This window comes from Lissotriton vulgaris, chromosome 1_1 (assembly GCF_964263255.1).
Source record: "Lissotriton vulgaris chromosome 1_1, aLisVul1.2, whole genome shotgun sequence".
Taxonomy (NCBI): Eukaryota; Metazoa; Chordata; class Amphibia; order Caudata; family Salamandridae; genus Lissotriton; species Lissotriton vulgaris.
In genome coordinates this window covers 1,853,243,280-1,853,256,603 of record NC_141685.1, presented here as the reverse complement: position 1 = coordinate 1,853,256,603, position 13,324 = coordinate 1,853,243,280, and positions in this window count along the sequence as shown.

Genomic DNA, 13,324 nt, shown 5'->3' with positions numbered 1-13,324 from the left:
TGTACAAGAGTGTCACACCTGTTGTCCATGGGGGCACAATGTCAAACATTGGCAATTGTGGAGGGAGAGCTGTGAGTTAACAAATGCAGGACAGAACAATCAATGTCTCATGGTTGCAGGGATGTGTGTGTGAGTGTGTGCAGCAAAACATATAGAGGCCCATTCACAGAATGAACTCAAGACTCAATTCTAATCTTACTACTATATAGTAATTCACAGCATGCACTTACTACTTTTTCACATTGACACAATGAACTTAATACTTTTGGCATTCACAGAAGTAACGATTTTGCCTAAAGTGTCTCTGAAGACAGACTTAAGATAGAGTAAAGGCAAAATCCTAACTCCTGTGAATACCAAAAGTACTAAGTTCATTATGTGAATGCCCAAAGTACTAAGGGCCTTATTTATGAAGGCCTTGCGCCGCCGGTGCGTCACTTTTTCCCATGTTAAAAGTGACGCACCGGCGGCGCAAGGCCTTCATAAATAAGGCCCTAAGTGTATTCTATCAACACCAAAAAAGTATCAAGTTTACTATTGAGTTTCAAGTTTGTTTTGCAAATCCGGAACACATTGAGGGAAGTCACACCTCAAAGATGTGTCCCAGTTCTCTGCAGCCTATGCAACCCTGCCTTTGTGTCACGTGAAAGGAATCCGCCAGCCAGGCTCACTACTCTGAGTCAATCACAATGCTGTGAAGTGTTGGTGTCACTTGTAATAGTAAGTGGGACAATACATGCTGGAATGTTGGCCATGTTTGCCATGGATCCAGAAATGCAGCCTGTATACCTAACATGGAAGTGGGTATTACTGCTCTGGTCATCATAAGTGGTACCTGAGTCACCTTGGCAATATGCACATGTAGGAGAGTAGGGTCTGCTATCCTATGGTCACCCCAAATTTTTGCTTTTTGCTTCACTGGTTTCTGACTTAATGTGGCTGTGGGCCTGCTAATCAGACCCACAGCCTGCTGTTCTCTCTCTAAATTGATGCCAATGCACTTTAGGTGCATTACGAATTGGAACTGGTTCACCTTATGAGCCCCTGTATTAGTGCACCCTAGGTGCCCAGGGCATAGGTGTATCCAAGGCCTACCAGGGGCTGCAGCATGTATTATGCCACCCCTGGCCTGGCCTCCATATTTGACACAACTGGCTGATCACTCAGCTGGGGTAAGTCGGTGTAACCACCTCTTACTTAGGTACAGTATGTCTGTGCCTAACCCTAAACTGGACACATATGTTCCCATCAGCCACTCCTATGGAAGGCCTCATCAATCCTGGAGGCAGAGTGCGTGGAAATATGCGAGATGGTGCTCTGGCGTGAGCTGAGCCTGTCTGCAGCTGTCGGGAACAACTCCCTAAGCCGTTCCGGGATATTGCCATACCATATACTCTTAAGTGCATTATAATCCTCGCGGTTAAATGCTATCTTTGGTTTGGCTTTATCAAAACATGTCGAGTAAGGTGTCATACGAATTGGAATACTATCCCCTCGCCAATTCTGGCGACGGGGATAGCATTCCACCCTTCTAGAGGGACACGACATGTGTGTAGCCTTAACCCCGGTTAAAGTTAAACAGAGCCTCAGCTTCACAAAATGGACGCTGCCACCACAGACACAAGTCTGGCCTCCTGCTGCTGACCGAAACTCGGCAGATGGTGGCCTGGACAAAGGGTTTCCTGCCTTGGGAGGTGCGAGCACCACCCCAGACAGGATTTTGTGTATTAGGTAGGACAGGGCTGAAAAGAATCAGACATGCCCGGGGCACACAAGGTGTCCCCGTGCATAGGCCAGTCCAAACCGGTTCTGGGGCCTTCCAGCCCCAGTCCTGGCGCGGAGCTGGACAAAGGAAAGGGGGTGTAACCGCCCCCCTTCCTGGTTCCTCCCAGAGGAGGTACCTAGTAGGTGATCCACCCCCAGTTTGGGAATAAGAGGGGGAGCAGTGCCATTGCACAGCAGATCATCCCGAAATCAACTTAAAACTAAGAAGACGACTGGACTTCGACATTCTGCTGCACAGAAGACTGAAGAAGAATCTCCCTTGTGGCCAAGGAGTGACCACCCTGTGAACACAGGTACCAACCAGTAACTCGACGTCTGCTTTGCCGCCGCCTCCCGCCGGAGACCGAGCCCAGAGCCCGACAAGAACCAGACTCCCAGACCTCTCAGAGCCCGATCCACAGTCCCTGCGAAGAAGGGACCCGTGGAGGCACCGAGTGACGTGGGACCGGACCTCTTGAAAGACACTCGAAAAGCTGACTGCGCAGCTTCTGAGGCATCCTCGACGTTGTGCTTTGGGGATTGAGAACCCCCACCACCGAGCAGCCCTTGCACCGAAGATCAGCCCTCCAGCATCTCCACGATCTGCGTGGGGCCCTTTTGCATTGTGCCACTCGACGCGCCATCCCGGCCACTAGCCACGCGGCCAGCGGCCATCTTGGCGACGAACCCGAAGATTTAAACAGCAGGTCTGGTTGCTCCAGACCTACCCAAGCTCCTGTGAAAAGGAGCACTCGCTCTGACCTTGCTGGTCCGAGTGAACAGCATCTTTCAACTCCTGCGTGGCTTGCATTTGCCAAGGCCTGTTTGCTTCGATCAGGTCGCCGACACCGCCAACAGCGAGAAGCCTACGTGGGACAGCTCGTGACTGACTCCTGGACGTCCTCAACCCCGGGTATCCACGTGGCTGCAGAAAGAAGCTACCCGACAACGCCTGTTTGCACCCGACATCGCCTGGTTCCACTCTGGTTCCACGGTAGTCACTGGCTAGTGACTTTGAACACTGTCCCCTCTGCTTTCAGGTCTTCAACTCTTCAGATCCACCCTTGGATCCACCGGAACTCTTCTCATCGAGCCGCCTGCAGCATCTTCAGCTCCAAGCACCATCGACCAGCGTGACGAAACCCGACACATCTTCGACCCTGTGCACCCGTTTCCTGTGGGTGAGGTAACTCAGCTCCGCCGGTGCTCCTGCACTGGTACACATCCCAAGGGCCTGTGTTTTAAGTTTCAGCTCCGTAGGTCACTCGGAAGGTTCCTAACTTTCTAACTTTGTGCTTTTTACGCACCATAGACTTTGTATTGAGAAGTGCGTGCACTTTGAACACTGCACCCGAGTCCCGTGGGCCTTTCCCGACTTAGTTAACTCCAGTCTCGAATAGCTCCAGCGATTCCCAAGGCCCTAGGCCTCTTCACTTTCCTCCTGGTATCTCTTATACCACTTTCTTAGTATATGGTTTAGGTGGCCCCTAGGGCTCATCCATATTGTGCAACTTTTGTGTATTTTAAACTGTCTTGTGATTTAACGCTTGTGCTTCTGTGCTCATAAAGAGTCCAGGGGATTTTATAGTTAATAAATCAATATATATTTTCAATATATATCTGTGTGGTGTCCCTTTCATTTGGTATTCAAGGGGGTTGTGTATGGTATAACAGCTGGCTTCACATGCCTTTCAGAGTTTAGCCTAAGACTGCTTTGTCCACGTTACCACTAGGATAACTGGTCTACAAGGTTGAATTACAACCATCATCATAAGGGTTGCTTGGCATGGTACAAAGTGATCACTAAGGATTAGTGAGCATTATATACCAGGCCAACTTCTCACATTGGTGAGCAGCGGATTGGGATCTGAGCTTGCTGTTGTTTTACCATTACAATCTTTGAGATTATCATTTGATTGAAAGATCATACAGGTACCTGCTAGGTACATATAAAACAAGACTAGTATACTTAAGTTCTACTGAACTTAGTTGTTGTAGAGCAAAGGGAGTAGCACACCCTAGCTACAACTACTAGATAGGTTTAGTAGGTAAACACCAGTGTAGGTAGATTGCAACACATCCACCCACACTAGAGCAATGTCTGGAGCAGAGGGGTCCAGTGGACTTACTCCTGTTGAGAGTGACCCTCCAAGGGCACCATCCAAATTTGCTATTTTTTCCTTTAAGGAATTAAGACAGCTTTGTGTCTTAAGGGGTCTGAAGACAGGGCCTTCCCCTACTACAGACCACCTAAGAGAGCTCTTAGACCAGTCTGAGACTCTAAAGCCCTCTAAGGCAAACCCCACAGGGGATGCTGAAGGAGGCCATCCTTCAGAGGATGACACTGTAGACACCCCTGCCCCTATCATCCTAGTAGATGAGGAAGCCTCCACCACTGGAGCTCCTCAAGTAGATGTAGAGGAAGAGGAAGAAGAAGAGGAGGAGGAGGTGGAAAGCAGTGAGTCAGATGATGACAGAGATAGTCAGGTGCTGGTCAGTAGACTGAACCAGGCTAACTTAAGTCAACTTGGGAATGAATCAGGTAACAACCCATTCAGACCCCCAGGTGGACTTAACCAGGGCCATAGGAGGAGGAGGCATCACTCAGGTGAATCCAATACCTCCCATGTCTCTAGAGGCTCTCATGGTCACTCCAGAAAGGAGATGACTAGCCCTCAGAGAAGGGAACATGAGGCCAAGATGAGAGAGGCTGAGCTTAGGATCCAGAGGCAAGAGTTAGAGGTTGCCCTGGCTAAGGAGAAACTTGCTAGAGCAAGACAGCCTAGAGAGAGTGGGGTAATAGAACCCACTGGTGGCAGCAATATCCACAAGGATAAAGACAGGTCTTTTGATAATAGAAACCTGAGTAAGATTGTGCCCCCCTACAAAGCTGGGGATGATATCCATAAATGGATTACTGCAATGGAGAGAGCCTGCAGAGTACAGCAGATCCCTCAGGAGCAGTGGGCAGCAATCTTGTGGCTCTCCTTTGAAGGTAGAGGCCGAGACAGACTCCTCACAGTTAGTGATGGGGATTCTAGAAACTACCTGGTCCTGAAGAGTGCTCTGATTGATGGGTTAGGCTTAACCACTGAACAGTACAGGTTAATGTTCAGAGATACCCAGAAGACACAGACTCAGGACTGGTCTGAATTTGTTGAGTGTGCCACTAAGGCTCTGGAGGGATGGTTGCTGGGAAGCAAGGTTACAGACTATGAAGGATTGTATAATTTGCTGATGAGAGAACAAATTTTAAATAATTGTCAGAACCAGCAGTTGCATCAACATTTGGTTGACTCAGATTTGACCTCTCCCCAAGAATTGGGAAAGAGGGCAGATAAATGGGTAAGAACCAGAGTTAAGCAAAAGAACCAGAACCAGAACCAGGGTGGTGACCAGAAGAAAACAGACCAGAAGGGTGGGGAGCAGAAAGCTAAAGACCAGAAGTCTTCAACAGGGCCCCAAACTGAGACAGAGGGTGGGTCCCAAACTTCCAAGAAGAAGAAGAAAGAAGGTCAGAAGAAACCCTGGTGTAAAACTTGTAAAAACACCTCTCACTGGACAAGTGAGTGTAAAAAGGGTGGAGCCCCCAGCACTGCAGCCCCTAAGGCACCTGCACCCACTAGTACAGTTAGCAGTGCTGGTCCTCAAGCCAAGGGTTTAGTGGGAATCACTTTGGGAACTGAAGGAGATTGTGACCTAGTCAGAACCCTTACACAGGCTATTCTGGTTTGTGAAGAGGACATAGATTTGACCCCTGACATAAGTCCCAGTAACCTGGGCAAATACAGACAGACACCTTTGATCAACAACAAAGTGGCTCAAGCTTACAGGGACACATGTGCCAGTGTCACTATGGTGACACCTAACTTTGTGGACCCTGGACAATACATGCCAGGCGATGATTACCTGGTGACCAATGCCAGCAATGTCACTACTACACATAGTGTGGCACTTGTTAACTTTTCCTGGGGAGGGGTAACTGGCCTAAAGAAAGTTGTGGTTAGTGCTGATCTCCCAGTAGAATGTTTGTTGGGCAATGACCTGGAGAACTCTCTATGGTCAGAAGTTGAGTACAGGACTCATGCAGAGATGTTAGGGATATCATCACATGTCCTTGCTGTGACCAGGTCACAGGCCAAAAAGTGCCTCTCTGAACCTCAGGTCTTGGATCCTGGAACAATGGACCAAGTACCTCCCAAGAAGAAGAACAGGAGGGTTAAGGCTGCACCTTCCCAACTGCCTACAAGTGAGGATCAGGCTTCACAGGAAACTGATCTTGAGACCCCTGAAGGAACTGTCCCTGAAGAACTTGAACCTGATCAGGTTGAGTTTCTGGGGACAGGGGGACCTTCTAGGGCAGACTTGGGGCAGGCTCAGTTAACCTGTCCTTCTCTTGAACCCCTCAGACAGCAGGCTGCTGCTGAGGCTGCTGGGAATGCTCAAGGTGCCCATAAAGTATATTGGGACGATGGACTCCTTTATTCAGAGGCTAGAGAACCCAAGCCTGGTGCTACCAGGAGGTTGGTTATACCTCTGCAATTTAGGGGCTTCCTACTCACCTTGGCCCATGATATTCCTTTAGCAGGACACCTAGGCCAGAACAAGACTTGGGACAGTCTTGTCCCTCACTTTCACTGGCCTCACATGTCTGAAGACACCAAGGAGTTTTGTCGCTCCTGTGAAACCTGCCAAGCCAGTGGTAAAGCAGGTGGAACAACAAAGGCCCCCCTGATACCACTACCTGTGGTGGGGGTTCCCTTTGAGAGAGTGGGGATTGATATTGTTGGTCCAATGGATCCCCCTACAGCATCTGGGCACAGATTCATACTGGTGGTAGTGGATCATGCCACCAGGTACCCAGAGGCAATTCCCCTTAGGACCACAACAGCTCCTGTTGTGGCCAGGGCCTTACTTGGAGTTTTCTCCAGAGTGGGGTTTCCTAAGGAGGTAATATCAGATAGAGGTACCAACTTCATGTCTGGATATTTGACAGCTATGTGGAAGGAATGTGGTGTAAACTACAAGTTCACCACTCCTTATCACCCACAATGCAATGGGCTTGTTGAGAGATTTAACAAGACCCTAAAGGGCATGATTAAAGGATTACCTGAAAAGCTCAGGCGAAGATGGGACATCCTTCTGCCCTGCCTTTTGTTCGCTTACAGAGAGGTCCCTCAAAAGGGGGTTGGCTTCAGCCCCTTTGAATTGTTGTTTGGGCACCCTGTAAGAGGACCCCTGTGTCTTGTGAAGGAAGGATGGGAGTTACCTCTCAAAAAGCCTAAACAGGACATAGTGGACTATGTACTTGGTCTCCGCTCCAGGATGGCAGAGTACATGGAAAAGGCATCCAAAAACCTTGAGGCTAGCCAAGAATTACAAAAAGCTTGGCATGACCAGAAGGCTGTCCTTGTTGAATTTCAGCCTGGACAGAAGGTATGGGTGTTGGAGCCAGTGGCCCCAGCAGCACTCCAAGACAAATGGTCTGGACCCCATACAATTCTGGAAAAGAAGGGAGAGGTCACCTACTTGGTGGACCTAGGAACTCCCAGGAGCCCCCACAGGGTGCTCCATGTGAACAGATTGAAGGCATATGTCAGCAGGGCAGACATGGGCTTGCTCATGGCTACAGATGAGGGACAGGAGGAAGAGAGTGACCCTCTCCCAGACCTGCTCACTCAGAACCCTGAGGATGGCTCAGTTGATGGTGTGGCCTTAGGTGGCAGCCTCACTGAACATCAGCAACATGACTGCAGACAAGTTCTACAGGCATACAGGCATATGTTCTCCTTGACACCCAGTCAGACTAACTGGTGTACACATGTGGTGGACACTGGTGACAGTCTTCCTGTAAAGAGCAAAATTTACAGGCAACCTGACCACGTCAGGGACTGTATAAAGACTGAGGTGCAAAAGATGCTGGAGTTAGGTGTCATTGAGCCTTCAGAGAGCCCCTGGGCTAGCCCAGTGGTTCTGGTCCCCAAACCTCACACCAAAGATGGCAAGAGAGAGATGAGGTTCTGTGTGGATTACAGAGGACTCAATGCTGTCACCAGGACAGATGCACACCCTATTCCAAGGGCAGATGAGCTCATTGACAAGTTGGCTTCTGCCAAATATTTGAGCACATTTGACTTGACAGCTGGCTACTGGCAAATCAGGTTAGCTGAGGAGTCTAAAGCCAAGACAGCATTTTCTACCCCTAGTGGGCATTATCAGTTTGTGGTGATGCCCTTTGGTTTGAAAAATGCACCTGCCACCTTCCAAAGGTTGGTGAACCAAGTCCTCACTGGGTTGGATGACTTTTGTGCAGCTTATCTGGACGGACGATATTGCTGTCTTTAGCTCCACCTGGGAGGATCACCTGATCCACCTGAAGGAAGTGCTTGAGGCTCTGCAGAAGGCAGGCCTCACTATCAAGGCAACAAAGTGCCAGATAGGGCAGAGCAAGGTTGTATACCTGGGCCACCTTGTAGGTGGAGGCCAAGTTCAACCACTGGAGAGTAAGATCCAGACCATCAAGGACTGGTCCCCTCCAACTACCCAGACTCAGGTCAGAGCTTTCTTGGGCCTGACTGGGTACTACAGGAAGTTTGTTAAGAACTATGGGTCCATTGTGACTCCTCTTAATGATCTGACATCCAAGAAGATGCCCAAAAAGGTTCAGTGGACAGAAATCTGTCAAAAGGCATTTGATGACCTGAAGAAGGCCATGTGCTCTGCACCTATCCTGAAGAGTCCTGACTACTCAAGAGAGTTCATTGTCCAAACAGATGCTTCTGAGTTGGGAGTGGGAGCAGTGCTTTCACAGCTTAATGTAGATGGCCAGGACCAGCCCATTGCTTTCATTAGCAGAAGGCTGACCCCCAGAGAGAAACGTTGGTCAGCTATAGAGAGGGAGGCCTTTGCTGTGGTGTGGGCCCTGAAGAAGTTGAGACCATACTTATTTGGCACTCACTTCAAGATTCAGACCGACCATAAGCCCCTCCTATGGCTTAATCAGATGAAGGGTGAAAACCCCAAACTACTCAGGTGGTCCATTTCCCTACAGGGGATGGACTTTACAGTGGAGCACCGCCCAGGGACTGACCATGGCAACGCAGATGGTCTCTCCAGGTACTTCCACTTAGAACATGAAGACACAACTGGTCAAGGTTAGTCTAATGTCCCTGCGTTTGGGGGGGGGTTATGTAGGAGAGTAGGGTCTGCTATCCTATGGTCACCCCAAATTTTTGCTTTTTGCTTCACTGGTTTCTGACTTAATGTGGCTGTGGGCCTGCTAATCAGACCCACAGCCTGCTGTTCTCTTTTGTGTATTAGGTAGGACAGGGCTGAAAAGAATCAGACATGCCCGGGGCACACAAGGTGTCCCCGTGCATAGGCCAGTCCAAACCGGTTCTGGGGCCTTCCAGCCCCAGTCCTGGCGCGGAGCTGGACAAAGGAAAGGGGGTGTAACCGCCCCCCTTCCTGGTTCCTCCCAGAGGAGGGACCTAGTAGGTGATCCACCCCCAGTTTGGGAATAAGAGGGGGAGCAGTGCCATTGCACAGCAGATCATCCCGAAATCAACTTAAAACTAAGAAGACGACTGGACTTCGACATTCTGCTGCACAGAAGACTGAAGAAGAATCTCCCTTGTGGCCAAGGAGTGACCACCCTGTGAAAACAGGTACCAACCAGTAACTCGACGTCTGCTTTGCCGCCGCCTCCCGCCGGAGACCGAGCCCAGAGCCCGACAAGAACCAGACTCCCAGACCTCTCAGAGCCCGATCCACAGTCCCTGCGAAGAAGGGACCCGTGGAGGCACCGAGTGACGTGGGACCGGACCTCTTGAAAGACACTCGAAAAGCTGACTGCGCAGCTTCTGAGGCATCCTCGACGTTGTGCTTTGGGGATTGAGAATCCCCACCACCGAGCAGCCCTTGCACCGAAGATCAGCCCTCCAGCATCTCCACGATCTGCGTGGGGCCCTTTTGCATTGTGCCACTCGACGCGCCATCCCGGCCACTAGCCACGCGGCCAGCGGCCATCTTGGCGACGAACCCGAAGATTTAAACAGCAGGTCTGGTTGCTCCAGACCTACCCAAGCTCCTGTGAAAAGGAGCACTCGCTCTGACCTTGCTGGTCCGAGTGAACAGCATCTTTCAACTCCTGCGTGGCTTGCATTTGCCAAGGCCTGTTTGCTTCGATCAGGTCGCCGACACCGCCAACAGCGAGAAGCCTACGTGGGACAGCTCGTGACTGACTCCTGGACGTCCTCGACCCCGGGTATCCACGTGGCTGCAGAAAGAAGCTACCCGACAACGCCTGTTTGCACCCGACATCGCCTGGTTCCACTCTGGTTCCACGGTAGTCACTGGCTAGTGACTTTGAACACTGTCCCCTCTGCTTTCAGGTCTTCAACTCTTCAGATCCACCCTTGGATCCACCGGAACTCTTCTCATCGAGCCGCCTGCAGCATCTTCAGCTCCAAGCACCATCGACCAGCGTGACGAAACCCGACACATCTTCGACCCTGTGCACCCGTTTCCTGTGGGTGAGGTAACTCAGCTCCGCCGGTGCTCCTGCACTGGTACACATCCCAAGGGCCTGTGTTTTAAGTTTCAGCTCCGTAGGTCACTCGGAAGGTTCCTAACTTTCTAACTTTGTGCTTTTTACGCACCATAGACTTTGTATTGAGAAGTGCGTGCACTTTGAACACTGCACCCGAGTCCCGTGGGCCTTTCCCGACTTAGTTAACTCCAGTCTCGAATAGCTCCAGCGATTCCCAAGGCCCTAGGCCTCTTCACTTTCCTCCTGGTATCTCTTATACCACTTTCTTAGTATATGGTTTAGGTGGCCCCTAGGGCTCATCCATATTGTGCAACTTTTGTGTATTTTAAACTGTCTTGTGATTTAACGCTTGTGCTTCTGTGCTCATAAAGAGTCCAGGGGATTTTATAGTTAATAAATCAATATATATTTTCAATATATATCTGTGTGGTGTCCCTTTCATTTGGTATTCAAGGGGGTTGTGTATGGTATAACAGCTGGCTTCACATGCCTTTCAGAGTTTAGCCTAAGACTGCTTTGTCCACGTTACCACTAGGATAACTGGTCTACAAGGTTGAATTACAACCATCATCATAAGGGTTGCTTGGCATGGTACAAAGTGATCACTAAGGATTAGTGAGCATTATATACCAGGCCAACTTCTCACAGCACATGAGCCACATTATGTAAGATGGCCCCTACCCACCCTCCCATGCCATGATGACACATAGCATTATCACATCAGTCACTCATCCCTTTGGTCTCCATAATAAGTCATTTCAGTTCTCTCATCTGAGCCCACAATCCACATATGGTCTATGAACTACCACTAAGGCCACCACCCCTGTGTTCATGTGTTCCGTCATCACTGAATATTGTAAGTCGCAATTAGCCTACTCCATGTCAGCCGCTGTGCAAGCCCACAGCAGACGGATGTACATGGTGTGCTGAAGCCACGCCTATGGGAAGTCCAAATGTGCCCATCTGGGTCTCAAATGCAATCATTTCCAGCAGCAACTGATATACAGTCATTCACTGATGCAGCTCAGCCAGCCTCCATGCACTCATACATGGAAAACATTTGAGAATGACAACAGGCCTTTCCAAACATGACCCACAGACATTGCACATGCCTACACTGCTGACAAACCTCTAACACCACCCTGGTGTCAAACACAGCCTACACCAACGTTACTGCAAGTGAAAGTCACACCTGGATACACAACTGTGCATACCACACCTCCACACTCTGCAAGCCTAACAAACAGCACTACAGGGACACGGCATGATAGAGCACTGATCTCTAAGAAGCAAGAGGCACCAGCAGATACCTTTGGAAGAAATGTATAAACACCAAGACACCTGGGGCCTTATTTATGAAGGACTTGCGCCGCCGGTGCGTCACTTTTTACATGGGAAAAAGTGACGCATCGGCGGCGCAAGTCCTTCATGAATAAGGCCCCTGAAATGTAAAACACATACATGGCCCCAATGAGGGAGAACCACAAAAAAACAATCCTACTTAATGGAAATTCCTGCCAACTAGGCAAGGTCCTGCATTTATACAAGAACCTATGCTGCAAAGCCACAGACATCACCCTGGCACTACAGACCTGTGATAAGTGTCCAACAAAGTTCACCATAAACAACAACAATTTCACAACAATAACTTTCCCGTACACATGAGATGCCACAGGCAGCACCACCCACACCTCTCACAACACAACAGCCATACTACTATACCCACCGGGACACCAGTCACAGCTCAATGCACACCCTCAAACATGAGATACAGCCACCTGTGGGATCAGTACAGCCCTGTCCTCATTATATCAACAACAGCACCAAGATCACCATATTCACAGCCACAAGTGACATCTCCACCCTCCGGGACCAGGAGCTGTGAGCGTGCTCCAACACAGACTAACAGCACACAGATTTGCCACACTACATGATGCAGGATTCTAAGGAACATTGCTCAACTGGGTCACTCACCCCACCAAGAGATTCAAGGATCAGACTGACAACCTTCGCCTTCAAATGCACTTAATTCCAATGCTGAATGCAAGAGGGACCATCTATGTGTCTAACCCCTGTCAACATCAACAGGGCTGCCTCAGCACCATTTGAAACCAAACACAGCCTCAACATTGTATCCATTGCTGATGACAGACTACTCATACTCTCTCACACCTAAGACTACACCAACTAAACACATGAAAAACAGTGAGGAATGCAGTACGTCCCAGTCTGCATCAACCACAGCTGCATGTAATCAAAATCAGAGAATACCGAATTCTGTGTACTTGGAACAACTCCTTCAGCATGTGAAAACACATGTTGCATCTACCACTCTGATGGGAAGGGGCTGCCACTAACGCTCAAAGAGATACGTCTTGATGAGTCCTCTGAATGGGAGTAGGTCCTGGGTGTGCCGGAGATGGCCTGGGAGTGCAAGGTCTTGGCGGTGAGGTAGGACAGGGAACTGCTGCTGGAGGTTGGTCATCAGATGCGGTGGACAGCGGTGAGGGGGAGGCTGGTGGAGTGGACGTGGCGTGTGGGGGTGTAGAAGGTGAGTCTGCTGCACATGTAGGGTTGCCCGGCCTAATGGAGTGCATTGTGTGTCTGGTTGTGGAGCTTCAAGCTGATCCACTTGCTGATGGGGAACCAGTGTAGGTCTCACATTTGGGGGATGATGTTGCTGCGGTGGGGGACGTTGACAATCAATGAGCCGTAAGTGCATTGGATGTGTTGCAGTAGTAGTAGGTCTATTTCAGGGAATCCTGCCTACAGTGCATTGCAGTAGTCCAGTCTGCTGGTGCTCAGGGCCTGTGTCACAGTTATTTTTGTCTGGGGTGGGGATCCACTTGTGGATCCTGCATAGCATGTGGAGGCAGTTGTAGCATGAGGGGAAGATGGCGTTGACCTGCTCAGACATGGAGAGGGAGGAGTACTGGAAGTATTGTAAGTTGCGTGTATGGTCAGTGAGTGTTGTTGCTGTTCCCAGTGTGGTTGCCCGACAGGAGTAGT